General features: G+C 38.3%; 2 long non-coding RNA genes across 3 annotated transcripts; one reads left to right on the plus strand and one right to left on the minus strand.

Annotated features, from left to right (window-relative positions):
* Positions 1–1,651: 1,651 nt before the first annotated feature.
* On the minus strand, positions 1,652–9,593 carry LOC308185720. 2 transcript variants are annotated; one of them, XR_013943673.1, is made up of 4 exons: positions 9,465–9,593; positions 6,232–6,401; positions 5,592–5,723; positions 1,652–3,885 (listed from the first exon to the last, which is right to left on the minus strand). It is a non-coding gene; the product is annotated as an uncharacterized lncRNA (long non-coding RNA). The 2 variants fall into 2 exon arrangements; XR_013943674.1 differs by lacking the exons at positions 6,232–6,401; positions 9,465–9,593 and adding an exon at positions 6,080–6,207.
* Positions 6,356–11,081, plus strand: LOC308185721. Its single transcript, XR_013943675.1, has 2 exons — positions 6,356–6,457; positions 9,509–11,081. It is a non-coding gene; the product is annotated as an uncharacterized lncRNA (long non-coding RNA).
* Positions 11,082–13,325: the final 2,244 nt, after the last annotated feature.

Consider the following 13,325-nt stretch of genomic DNA (forward strand, 5'->3'; position numbering starts at 1 on the left):
TTCGAGCACCGAGACCTGTCATCACGCTGACACGGTGTGACATAAGGGGAAGTTGCAAGAAGCAGCAAGGCAGAAATGCGAAAGAAAACTCAGGCAGATACTAACCAACATTTCAAGTAGGAATTGTTTAGAAAGAGGTTTAGAGTTCCCTGAATAAGAGGGAAGCTTTTTGGTTCAAAGTTTCTGATGTATTACTATGCCATCTACTATATAAAGCTCAAAAAAAAAAAAAAAAAAAAAAGAGGCAATAGAAAGGATTTTAGAAGAAGTAAGCCGTCATCCTCTGCTACACTATTAACTCAGGGGTGGCTCTGCCAAGGGGGTGCTAAGCACTGCATGAGTTTTCCAGTCTGAAAAATGAGAGAATTTAATCTCGGAAGAATGCATTAATCTTCACCCCAATTCTGCGTGACACTGTCAGCAGTTAATTTAACAGCAGATCTTCACAAATGAAAGATCAATGCAGGGGAAGTTTCCCAGAAATCTGAGTTTGTGCAGTGAACGGTGTGTAAAACCCACAGCCTGGGCAGAAAGGTGTCTGCAAGTAGCTACCAGGGCAAAGCTGGGAAGCTACAGACATTCATGACCAAATCCCAAATCCCTTATGGACCTCTTACTCCTGAGCATCTACAGACCTTACCTTCTGCAGGAGGAAAATCTGACCAAAACCTCTGGTATTTTCCCCTTGTAACAAGCACCATGCCTCCTCTGCACCGCTGTGTGTCCACTGCAGCTCTCAGTCAGAGCTTGCTCTGAAAGAAATAGTTAAAACAAAACCAGCGGCAGTAACGAAAACTAACATATGAACAGGTAACTTGTTCCCAGGAAAGACAATTCCATCACAAACTTAGTCTCCAAGAATAAATAAGGTGCCAGTGGCATGCAGGTTTTATAAAGACAGATTGAAGACACACAGCACTTGGCCCTAGGTGTGTCAGCACAGCTGCTGTGCCAGGCCTGAAGGGGAAAGGCACTTTGTGGCAGAACATTTGCACACATTTATGTTTTTTGCTGCTGGCACCCTAAAAAGGACGAGAGAAGATCTGCTGCACCAAAGCAAAACAAACAAACAAACAAACAATACAAACAAACATTTCTCCCTTCTCACCTTCATAACGGTGCCAAACAACGAAAGACCTCTGAGAGAAAGGTCATTTCCTGCTTATAGAATGACCAATAAAAAGTTAAGCATCCCACTTTCTGAGCATACCGTTAACTCTTCTATGTTATAAAATGTAAATTAAAATGAAGTTTTGTCACCAAAATCAACACCTGGTTGTATTCCAGCTGATTTCTACAGACACACAACAGCTTTATTTACGGTGTCCTTTCTGTTAAAGCAGTTGTTTCATCCACTGGAGGTTTCCAAGTCACTCGGTGGGAACTAACTTGGGGAAGCAGGAATATATTTAAAGCTCCCAGTAGTGCTACATTGCTGGCAGTAGACCTCAACAGGTTCATTAATTTTGTGCTCTGGAAAACAGCAAGTCTAATACGACGTGTCCTGAGGCTGACAGCTGTCTTGTTGCAGCCCTGGTTCACACCCAATAGATACCATGGCACTGTGCAATACTTTATCGTCCGTATCCCATGCTGTGTGTACAGAAAAAAATAATAAAATAAAATAAAATAAAATTAAAATAAAATAAAATAAAATAAAATAAAATAAAATAAAATAAAACAAAACAAAACAAAACAAAATAAATAATAAAATACTTCAGCGATTCTTATATTTAAGTAGAAAAAAATGAAGCAGAAAGTAGTTCAGGTCAGATTTGGCTACAACAGTAAAGGACAACAAGGAAGGTGGAACCACCTTTCTGCTCCTCTGACACCCAGTGGCAAAAATGCCATGCAGAGGATTTATCGAATGGATTCTGTCACGTGCAGTGTGTCAATCAGCTTACAAACACTGTTGTTCTCTTTAGGGGGTTGTAAAGCCTCCGTATTTCTGGGTTTTAAATTTGCAGGGTTCTGCCTAATCACGAGTACCAGAAAGCATGCGCAGAGCACAAAGTCCATACCCTGCACAGTTTTACCTTTTAATAAGAGTGAGACTACTGCAGAAGCAGTTTTAACACACATATCAGCTGCTCTGTTGAAAGGGTGATAAGCATTTATGTTTGCCTTTCCAGCAGTGCATCAATGCATGTCTGACAATAATTTGAATGTGTTGATTATTTTAATTCTTTTGTTTCCTCTTTTTTTATGTATATATATATATATATATAGTCTATCTGATTAATAGACAATAGTTTCCATGTACTCAGGCTTTCATCTGTTGAGAACAGCACAAAACAGTGTTCAGATATTGCTGAGGATGCAACATGTGGAATTATACAGAATAATCCATGAAGAAAGAGTATGTGACATTGATTGTCATGTCATTTGTATTAAGTAAGGTGGGAAGGATAACTGAGGATTTATTATGATGTTATGACTTGCTATTAGAACACTGTACTTCAAAAGATTTGCAAAAAGAAGAGCATTTTATTCTTAGGTTGCTTCAGCACAGACTATTCAGTAGCCAATAATAGCTATCACCTGGTAATTAGTTGTTGTCCTGAGCCAGATATATCGACAATGTCAGATGAATTTAAATAAATTATTACTTTTGATGCAGCCTTATCATGGATGGTGATAACTGATAATTGCTGCTTTTTTGCAAAAATGTATCAAAGATATATGTCAGGCTTACACCTCTTCAGAAAATTAAGAAATGGTGCTATATTTTTTGTGTGTGATCAAAGAGCAGAACTACATTTGCAGCATTTTGGGGATGTTAAAAATTTACGAAAAATTCAGAGAAAATTAAATATATTGAAATTAAACAGTTTTTTTTTGTTTTTCCAATAATCATAATGATGGCAGTGTTATCAACAGGGAAACTACAATTTCTCAACATAACCAAATGGGATTACTTGAAAAAATGTTCTACCATACATGCTTCATAATTTTAATATGAAAATATGGCTGCTGTATCCATAACTACATTTCAGAGCAGATACAAGGCATTGGTTAAACTATACTGTGTAACTTTCCTATGGGAAAACAAAATAAACTGGAGAAAAAAAAAAAAGGAAAAAAAAAGGGGGGGGAAGCCTGAAGCCTGAGAATATCATTTAATAAAGTCCAGACATGAATCATGGTGCTTAAAATCATTACTATCCTTGATCCAAGTAAAACAGAAAGGCTGAGCTAATTCAGGTGCTGTATAAATAAAAACTTTCTAGCTGTGTTTAGGAAAGGAGAGGCTCAGAGAAAGAAAAAGAAATCTCAGCTTAAACCAGCAAGATAACAGCGTGCCACTGTTCATTCTGATAGCAGACAAAAACGAACATGGTACGTCAAAAGACTACCAGGGATATTTAAATACTCCATTTTAATCATTTATTACACATGGACAAAGAATGATTGAATATTTTTTCTTAATGAACTACAAAGGACATATCACACAGCATTCCCTCTGCCTCTTAGGTAAAAAATCTTACAAATTGACTTGATCTATTGTTGGTAATGCAATATTAATAACAAAATGTATTTGCAAAAACAAACCATCAGGAAGACAACTTGTTGAAAAACAGAGAGATCTCTACAGCAGCTACAAAAACATCTCATCCCCATCTGAAACAGGTGTTTGCATTGTTATTAGAGCATTGAAAAGAGAAACTTGCCCAGTGGGTTGCAGCTCCCAGTTCTGCCAAGTAGGTGCCCAGTGGGGTTGTAGGCACAACAGGCTGCATTTGCAAGCTCTTTGCATGTGGGGAAGGCAAGAGGAAGCTTGTAGCCATCCTCAACTCATGAGTCAAACCTGGTCCTGGAGGCTTCCCATCATCACTGCCATACGAAGAAGTGTTGTGGTAGGCTACAGATCACATCTTCCCTCTATCAAAACAAGGGAAAGCAAATGAGTTTAAGAACAAGCACCTCTTCACACCAATCCTCTTTTTTCTTCGGCTGCATCAGTTCCAATGCTTGTTACACAAGCACAAGACACAAAAGCAGAGAAAATTCAATCTTAAAATTTAAATCAACAGCCAAGTGATACTAAATGCATTATGAATTAGCCTGTAGCAGCTCTCCTCTAAGATGATTAGCTTCCAAAGTCCATCATCTAACTATAGAAAATTCGGTGAAAAGCAAGTCAAGATTAATCAGTCTCATTTAACAGAATTATAAATATTTCCTACAATCATATCAGGATAGCAGTTGGCCATATTGCCAAAAAGAGTCTTGTAAAAGGAAAAGTTATAAATAAATAGATAAGCCTTTTGGTTGGTTTACTTCTTGCTTAGAAAAAGAGTATGATTTTTTCATCAGGTTAAAAAAAGTTCAGTAATGTTTTTAGGCACTGAAGTGAAAGAAAAAATTGAGACAAGGAGTAGGAAAAAAAAAAAAAAGAAAAAAGCCTGATTATCTCCTATTTGACCATGAGAACCAATCTAATGAATGGTAGGGATTGGTATTTTCACTGATTTTCGCCAGAGACCATGCTTCTTTCATACCGATAGAAGGATCCATGAGGCAAGGAATTACAGCCATCTCGATTTTGTAGACGGGGAGCTGATGCAGAGACCACCTTTAATGAGCTAAATCTCAGCTTTGCATCAATAAGTGTCCAAGTTCAAAATCTTTCCATTATCCTTCAAATTATTCTGGAAAGGAATCACACAGAGGCCAAAGGAGAGTTAGGAGAGTTTCAATGGAGTTTGAGTTTGTGTTTGTGCTGTTGTTTTTTGTTTGTTTGTTTGTTTTAAGAAGTTCCCCTGAATAATATGATACATACTTTTAAAACACCACTTGTTCTGCAGCATAGGCATAGCTGGAGAGACCAGATATCTGCAGTACAGTGCCGGAAAAGGATAGCCAGGCAAGCATGTCTGAGGCTTGGTTACCTCTGCACGAAATTGTAAAAATAGACTGTTTCTTTATACCTTTAGTTAACTCTAGTTCAGTTTAGTTTAGTTTAGTTTAGTTCAGTTCAGTTTTGTTATTTCCTTTCATTTTATTTTCCCCCAACAGTGTTTTATCACCGTGTCTGACAGGAATGGAGAACGAAAGAAATGTTAAAGGTTGTTTCTTTTCCATAGGAATGCTAACATCCCCCTCAGTTTGCAAGCACTAAATTACTTTCCTATTTTGCATCTGTGCTTTCATGACTAAAATGCTCAGGTATTCTATTTTACAAATGTGAATATATACTGTATTTTAATTAGAAATTCATCAAGATTTTTTTTCTCTGTAGTTAAAAAGTTTCAGGCAGTGATTTGATCCATTCTCCTAAAATTTCCACAGTTTTTACAATCAATCAAAAAACAAGCATTGACAGTCCAAACTATGAAGAAATATGGTTGCTTTAGCTGCCAGAAATCATACCAAAATGACAACACAATGAAGAAAATAAAATATTCAATTTTTAAATATTCTTGGAACAAAAAAGCTTACATCTTCAGAACACCAAATTTCCACATATTTCCCACCACCACCACCCAGGAAAAAATAAAAATAAAAAAGCGTAAAAAAGGAGGGGTTCATGCCTTCTCTTTATATTTATGTAGAAATGACAGAAGGGGCAAGACCTCATTTCTTACCATCTTGTCAAGTCAAAACCAAACTGCAGATTGGCCCTGATGCTGAGACAAATTATTCCAAATAGGACGTTTCTGAACAGAAATCCAAGGGTTGCAAAAATTGGAACCAGCACCAACCAGTTCCTGCACGAGCTGCACAACAGAAGCAAAAGTTTTCAGAAATTAGTGTCTGAAATCACTCATTTCAATAATTCCAGTTTAGAAATCAAGGAAAATCTGATTTGTATAGATAAAATTGTGGATACAGAGTGACAGATATCCTCCACATTCCTGCTCTAGACCCTTATTTTTTATTGTAATCCTACACAGAAGAGAACTAGATTGAAGATCAACATAGGAACAAAATAGGAAAAAAAAAGTAAGGAAAAAGAAAGGAAAAAAATGACACATGCATTATTCTTACCCTCACAATACAGTATCTTAATATTTTGTCACAAGATATTTTGTGAAGTTGGCTTTTGAGTGCCATGCCAACTAAAAATACATACCGCACGAAGACGAGAAAATCTCAGTTCTCCCTCTACTTTACAACTGATAGTTCTTGTCATCAAGCTTGTACTGTTTGATTATGATGGATTCACACTGAAGGGAGAGGCATCAATATCATGAAAACAAGGGCCACTAAAACATAGGAGCTTACCCAGCTCAGGCATACGTTGACTGTTCAGGCCAATTAGTCAAAGCACCACACCTGGTACTATTTTTCAGCAGCTCCCTGAGGGCATGAATGAGGTTTGATGACTGCTTTGAGTGGCATTGTTCTCAATATATCTGGGCTCTACTGGGTTCCTTGGTGCACAAAATGGATGGCTGGGGAAAGAGCAGAGGAGGAAGAGTAGTAAGTTTTACGCAGGGGAGGAGAAAAGGTAAGACCCCTGAAACTTCTTCCTTTTTGCTTGGATCTCAGAGGGAAGGAAGGGTGCTTCTACTCACTCATCTTCCATTTAAGTTCTCAAAAATCTGCCCAGAACATCTCCAGAAGCAAAATGAGAAATGAAGTCTGGTTGCAGCCAGTAAATTTTTTTCCCAGGCAAGTGGGGTACTTTCATAGATAGTAGCTTTGAATGTTGCAGGTACAGAGAGTGAGCAATAAAAATGATACAGTTTGCAATTCTGTCCCACTTTGAAAACACTTAATAAATACCAGGAGCTTTGAAAAGGCTTTGCTGGCAGTAGAATGTCTGAATATAAAACTGAAAAAACATTTTGAAAACTGAGAGAGGAAATGTGGTCCAATTGGATCAATAATTTGGAGCACAGGACCCAACCATTGTGACCACACAACAGAAATAATTGCAATCACTGCTAAAAAAAGTAACACATCTCAACACAGCTGAGATCAGGCTAATGATTCACTTTGTTTTAAATGTGAATTATTGAAAGCAGGAATCAGAAAGTTCAAGGATGAAATTAGCCTCAAAACAAATTAATCTATTTTAAAAGTTTTGGGGAAAAAAAAATCCCAAGTTGTACAGTGCTGTAAAGAAAAAAGGAAAAAAAAAAAAAAAAAAGAAAAAAAGAACTGCAGAATAAAACTCCAAGCTTCCAAGCTCAAAGTTAATCTGATGATATATCTGAATGCTGATAACCTAGGCACAGATCCATCTCCAGAGAGAGATATGCCTGCTATGATTATCTCTCTGGTAGCTGTCAAACAAAGAGATGTCATTCTGTCTACAGTTAAACAACAACAGATGGAGCAGACCCTCAGCCAAGGTAAGTAGCATCACTCCAGTGCTTTCACATGGAGCCTTACCGTAGTTTGCACCACTTGAAGATCTGCTCCAGATCTCTATTCCAAAGCTAGGGTTAATCTCATTTCTAATATAAACTGAGATCATCACAGAAGAAGCTAAGGAAGAAACTATGTCTTTAAGGCACACTTATGTTTGTGGTGTCATTATGGCACACGCTCCCATCAGTTAGCTTTCCACTTCCTTTAGAGGACACATAACATGTAAAGCCTCTAAACTTTATAGATTCATGAGCTGTAGTATCCTGAAAATCACAAGGTTTGGGGGATAGAAGGAGTCTAGAATTTTTATAGAGCAATTCATTAGTTGTAATGGGAGATGCCTGAAGTGGGTCAGATGATTCAAGCCCCCTGCAAATGTACATCTACTTCTGTTGAGTATAAAGGCAAATAAACAACTCACACTGATGCTGATATCTACTCTGCAATTGTTGACAAGTAGGTGAGGTAAATTCTAAACACTGCACCCAACCTCTTTGTCCATAACACTGGGAAATAATGGACAGAGCGATCCAGACACAACTTTGTTAAACCAATGTTCTCATGATTTCTGTAATGTTATACTTACACTAGACACCCAAAATGATGAGAAATATATTTTCTGCAATTTACATGGTGATCTGAGGCTATTTCATCTCCAAATCAAAATAAATGGTCCACCAAGATTAGATGTAAATTCTGCATCCACATTTTCATCTACAAATACTCCATTGGAAAACAAAGGGGAATGGAAAGAATGCTCCACAATCACCAATCCTCATTCCAAAATTCCCATAAGACTAATAATATTTGGTAGCTTGAACCGAGACCATAGTGTTTTGGCTAGAATGCAATATGTAAGGGACTTATTTTTCTATTCTCTCAAGTGATTTAATCTTGAAATCACCTTAATTCAGTGATATTCATAACGAATATATGCTCAGCTTGGCCATACATCTGCCAAGTGTTTCTGAAATACTCCTGTTTAAGATATGTATATTGGAACTGAGATTCATGGACATCACAAATGGAAAATGTCTTTTAGATCAGCCATTCCTACAAGTACAGACTTATTCTCAAAGAAACACTTCCTGGTCTATTGTCTGGTCTAATTTCAAAGTCTGTCTTTTGAATAGTATAAGTTACGCTATTATGAGCAAGTCTGTTATTAAAATGTGAGATGTATTTTGGATCTATAACTTTTAGCCAAAGAGCTGTTTTTATTACGTATTGGGGGGGAACAGAAAAAAAAAATAAATAATTTAAAAAGATTACTTCTTTTGCTTACTCTTGGAAGGGACCACCCAATAGCCCACTTACTAAGGGATCCACATCAAATACTACGTAATACTCTGAAGCAACCACGATGTCCAAGTCTCATGCAGAGACAGCCAAACACACCTCATAAGCTCGTTGTAAAGGCAGCTATAGCAAACTGGAGTTCAAGGCCACCTGCAAAAGGCAGTCAGGAAGTTTTATAAGCACCTAGCTGGTGAAGTTCAGCCTAAGCCCCATACTGCTGCAGGTATTTTACATTAGTTTAATGCTAATGCAAGTATCTGCACATAAGCTGTGATGATGCCCAAGTAAACATATGTAAAGGGATTCACTGCCCAATAGAAAAATGATAAAAAGGAGACAAAAGGCAGAAAGAAGAGCTTTTAAAAAATCTGTTCAGACCAGTTCATACTTCTGAGATCACTTGGAAGCCCTATATTGTAAGCAGGCACTTTCCTGTACATGAGACCTAGACTGACTTCTATTGATCCCATATTAGGCCAATAAATGCACAGAAATAGAAGGAAAGGACTTTTATTTTACAGCGTAAGCTAAGTGCAACTCTCTAAATTTCAGTAGATGATTCCTCCTTCTTACATGGCCCTTATTACTCTGAGAGGTAAACAGCACATGGTGCTTAAATGTTAGGGTACTGCCCCAAAAGACAGTTATGCAGTTATGGTAATTAAATAGTGCAGGTTATCCTGTCCTTTTTACAAATAATAATAACTTGGCACCCAGCCCCAGCATATAATTCCCAAATAGGGACTCTCAATATAGTGAAGAGCAGACCCAGTGTTTAGAACAGCATTCACAACAGTCAACAAAAACAAATCAAATTTGAAGGGTTTCTCAAAGCTTACCTTTGTCCTATATAAAGACATCTGTGATTTTGATATCTCTACAGGGCTACTGCTGAGTGCTGCAAAGCTGGGACAAGTCAACACCTAAAGCAAATGTTCAGACAAAAAAAAAAAAAAAAAGGAATTTTTATGTGAGTAGCAAAGGACACAGCAGGATGACAGAACAGAAGATGAGTATTTAGAGCACACCTGCCTAGAAAGGGAGATGTCTAAACTTCAAGACCTCCTAAATCTGAAGAATACAATCCAATGTCTCAGATATTTTGGAATTTCTTAATCACTGTACTAAGAGTGATAGAGAAGAGAGGAAGGCGTGTCTTGTTAAAGAACATAGTGCAAGATAACCCATCATCAGAAAGCAGATAAAATGAGGTTTGGATAGAGAATAGCTAATTAAGCATGTGGTGCTGGGAGGGAAGAGCTGAAATACATAAATGAGCAAAGGACACAGCCCAAATGTGAACTCAGAAAGGGACTCTTCATGAAGCCCACCTCAGAGGGAATGTACAGAAGCACATCCAGATGTAGACCAGACCCAGCAAGAGCAGTGTTTGAAGCAGTCTGTATTCACTTCAACCCAGCAGGCCATGCATAGGGAAGGGTTGTTCACTCAAACGCTGTTCCATCTCCTCATAACATCAGGAAAAGGCCCTGAGACCTTCCCGTTCCCCACCTCACACTTCATTCTCTGACATTTTGCTAGGACCACAAAACATGTCAGCACCTCGCTTCAGGGACAGTTTCCCCACAGAGCCCTATAGCTGTTGGATAAAATGCATAAATATTTTCTGTGGAAGCAGAAAGCAGAACCAAGACCTCTGCCTTCTAACCGCAAGCTCTGCTGTCATGTGTCTTGTCCTACATGTGTGATTTCTCCTCCTGTGAACATCAATTCTCCTTCCTGCACAGCAAAGCAGCTTCCATGGCAGGGACAAGTCAGCCTCTCCTCTTATTCCAGAGTAAGAGCCTGCAGTCAAAGGCAGTACATTTTAAGTGCCACATCCTAAAAAGAGCCTACTAGCCATTTCCTTCCATGTCTCAGAGCATTGTATCTACTGGGAGGATGTACAAGAAGTTGATGACAGCACTTTCTCCTTCCAACCTTGCAAAATATATATATATAAGTTGCCAAAACCGCCACGCTTTGTGCTGAACTCAGTGCTCTCTGCACATGCCAGGCACGCAGAGGACACCTAACAGACCAGGACCTTCAGGGATGTATCTGATTTGTCACTTCTAAATAGGCTTCAAATAAGTCCACTTCTATTCTCAGCCCAGCTGAGGACAGTGGTGCCTTTGAACACATTTTAAATGACTTTGTCTGTTGTCTTTTCTAACCAAAGCCATGGCATCCATGTCCTCTCAGGCACCTAAGCTGAATTTTCATGGAGTGCTCCCCTGAACAAAGACACCTAAATTAAGCTTCAGTTACACTTTAGGTTTCTAAGTGCTTTTTTGGATGTCAACCAGACTAAGAAACTTGCCCAAGGTCACACAGGAAGTCTATGGCAGAAAAGGAAACTGATCTGGGGTCTCTGAGGTCTGGGACTAGTACCCACAGCACCAGGACTTCTCTTCTCTCTGCTGCTACTATCGAACCTAAAAAAGACCAGAAAAGCTAATGACAGGAATGAACATGTTGTGGAGTTAATTCATTTCATCTACAGGATTCTGAAAGATGATCTATATGTACTTTTATCCATCTATTACTTCTTTACCCTCAGCAGATGATTGCAGAAATGCCAAATCCAGCTATTTATAAAGCAGTGAAACTGCCGAGCGTTCTCTAATGTACCACTTCCAAGTGCAAGCAATATATACTGACCAGCTCGTAGCTATCTTGGCAAGGATTCACACACCTGTTAGGATTTTAATTTATCAAAGACAGACGTATTTATATTTATGTCTCTGGCTGCATGCTCATGAAATAAGAAAGGATGTTAAAACGACGCTGTGCTTTAAGAGCAGCCAGGAAACTCAGAGTTAAGGCTTGTTCCTCTGTCCTCAGCTCACCCATGTTATGCACAGCTCTCGTATATGCATGGAAACAGCTTATGAAGAGCAAATGGCTGATACATGGGGGAAAAATAAATAAATAAATAAAAGACTCTTAGGCAAAGACCAAGAGCAAAATCCAACTGGAAAACCACTACCCAAGCTCAGAGGGCTCTAGAGTGGCTGTGCTGAAGTCAACCATCCTCCAGCAAATGTCAGAAAACAGCCTGAATTGCACCTACCATTGTCTAGACGACGCAGCGTTCAGATTTGGCATGTTTGATTTCTCTTTGATTAATGAAGGCGATTATAGCAGGCTTTCCCATTTGAAGGCTGTTAATATTCCTTCCGTGCTATAATGGCCCCCAAGGATCTCAGGGAGCATACAAGCACTCCTACTGATTCTCTGCCATTTTCCACAGACTCAGTGCAATTTCCATAGACTTGTTTCTTTCAGATCCATTACAGATATGTGATACACCCCCATTATCAGCAGATCACTGAAGTGATAGATAGTAATGACTCCTTCAGAGGCAGACTGTATATCAACCTGCAGCGGAGTGTGTTTTATAGGCCAGGTATAAATTCCATAGGAAATGCTGACAGGCTCTTGACTAAAGCAGTACCTAAGAGCACCACCACTCCTTACTGAAGCCTAAAGGTTAGATACTCTCCTGCCCCCACTCCACAGCAGAACTGAGGTTAATGGGTCTGACACACCTGGAGGAGTGACAGCCTCAGCCCAAAAGCTTATAAATAAACCTGTTAAACTGAGACGCAGGGCAGTGAGGGGTTGTTCCTCAAGCATACTGCTTTCATTGCCAGTGATAAAACTCCAATTATCTGTTCATAAAAGGATTAGGTCTCTTTATGTTCAGTTCTTGCTGTCTGCCTTGTCTGAATTTATAGCATTTTTGGAAGCTAATCCTGGCGTGATGTCAACGTATATTAGTTACTATTCCTAACCTTCCCAATAAGCTTCTTACCATCTCACCAAACAGAGGTAGTCATCCTCCTGATGACCACCAGGACCATCATTATCATCATTATAACCATCACTTATCATCATTATAACCACAATCACCACCTCTAAAAAGATTCCAAGAAAGAGAGGTTTCATTAAAGAATATTCATGGTCTGTCCTGGTTAATAATTTTGTGCATGCTCACTGCAGAGACCTCCCAGCCACCTACCGGGCACACAGCCCACCCCTCAAAGGCACCGCCCCAAGATGCAGAGGTTTTATGTGCCTCCATCCATCTGAATGTGAGCAAGTTCAAATTTGTGAAATGAAGATAACAGCACTTCTTGAATTATCAGGGACTCAGGAAAGGGAAAGGAGCAGAATAAATAAGTAACAAGGTACTAGAGCTGAAAAGTATTTCACATGTACCAGACAATACCATAAAATGTAGAGATACTTCTCACTTATTTTAGGAAAAATATATATATATTAATCACTTTTTTATGACTTATTCAATTTCTTCTTTTTTTTTTTTTTTTTAAGTTTAACATTTGTTGTTGTGCTATCTAATAATTTTCTGAACCACGCAATTATTTGTTTCCAATATATTGTTCTAATATTAATTACTTGTATTTTATAACTGAAACTACAAGAGAAAATAGCATCATTTATGACAAGTAAACAGATAGCACTCATTGTAATAGCATCTTCACAGTTTTTAAATTAGAATGCTTATTAAAAATACAATTATGAACTGACAAAACTTTAATTTTATAGACATAACACAGTGTGAACAAGAGAGACTCCCACTCTGATACTTCTTCATTTCCATGCAAGTCTTCTATTTTCAGTTACTTATAACTTAAAAAATTACTTCTTAAGTGAAAAAGGCAATTTTCTTC

This window comes from Anser brachyrhynchus, assembly GCF_964034855.1.
Source record: "Anser brachyrhynchus genome assembly, chromosome: Z".
NCBI lineage: Eukaryota > Metazoa > Chordata > Aves > Anseriformes > Anatidae > Anser > Anser brachyrhynchus.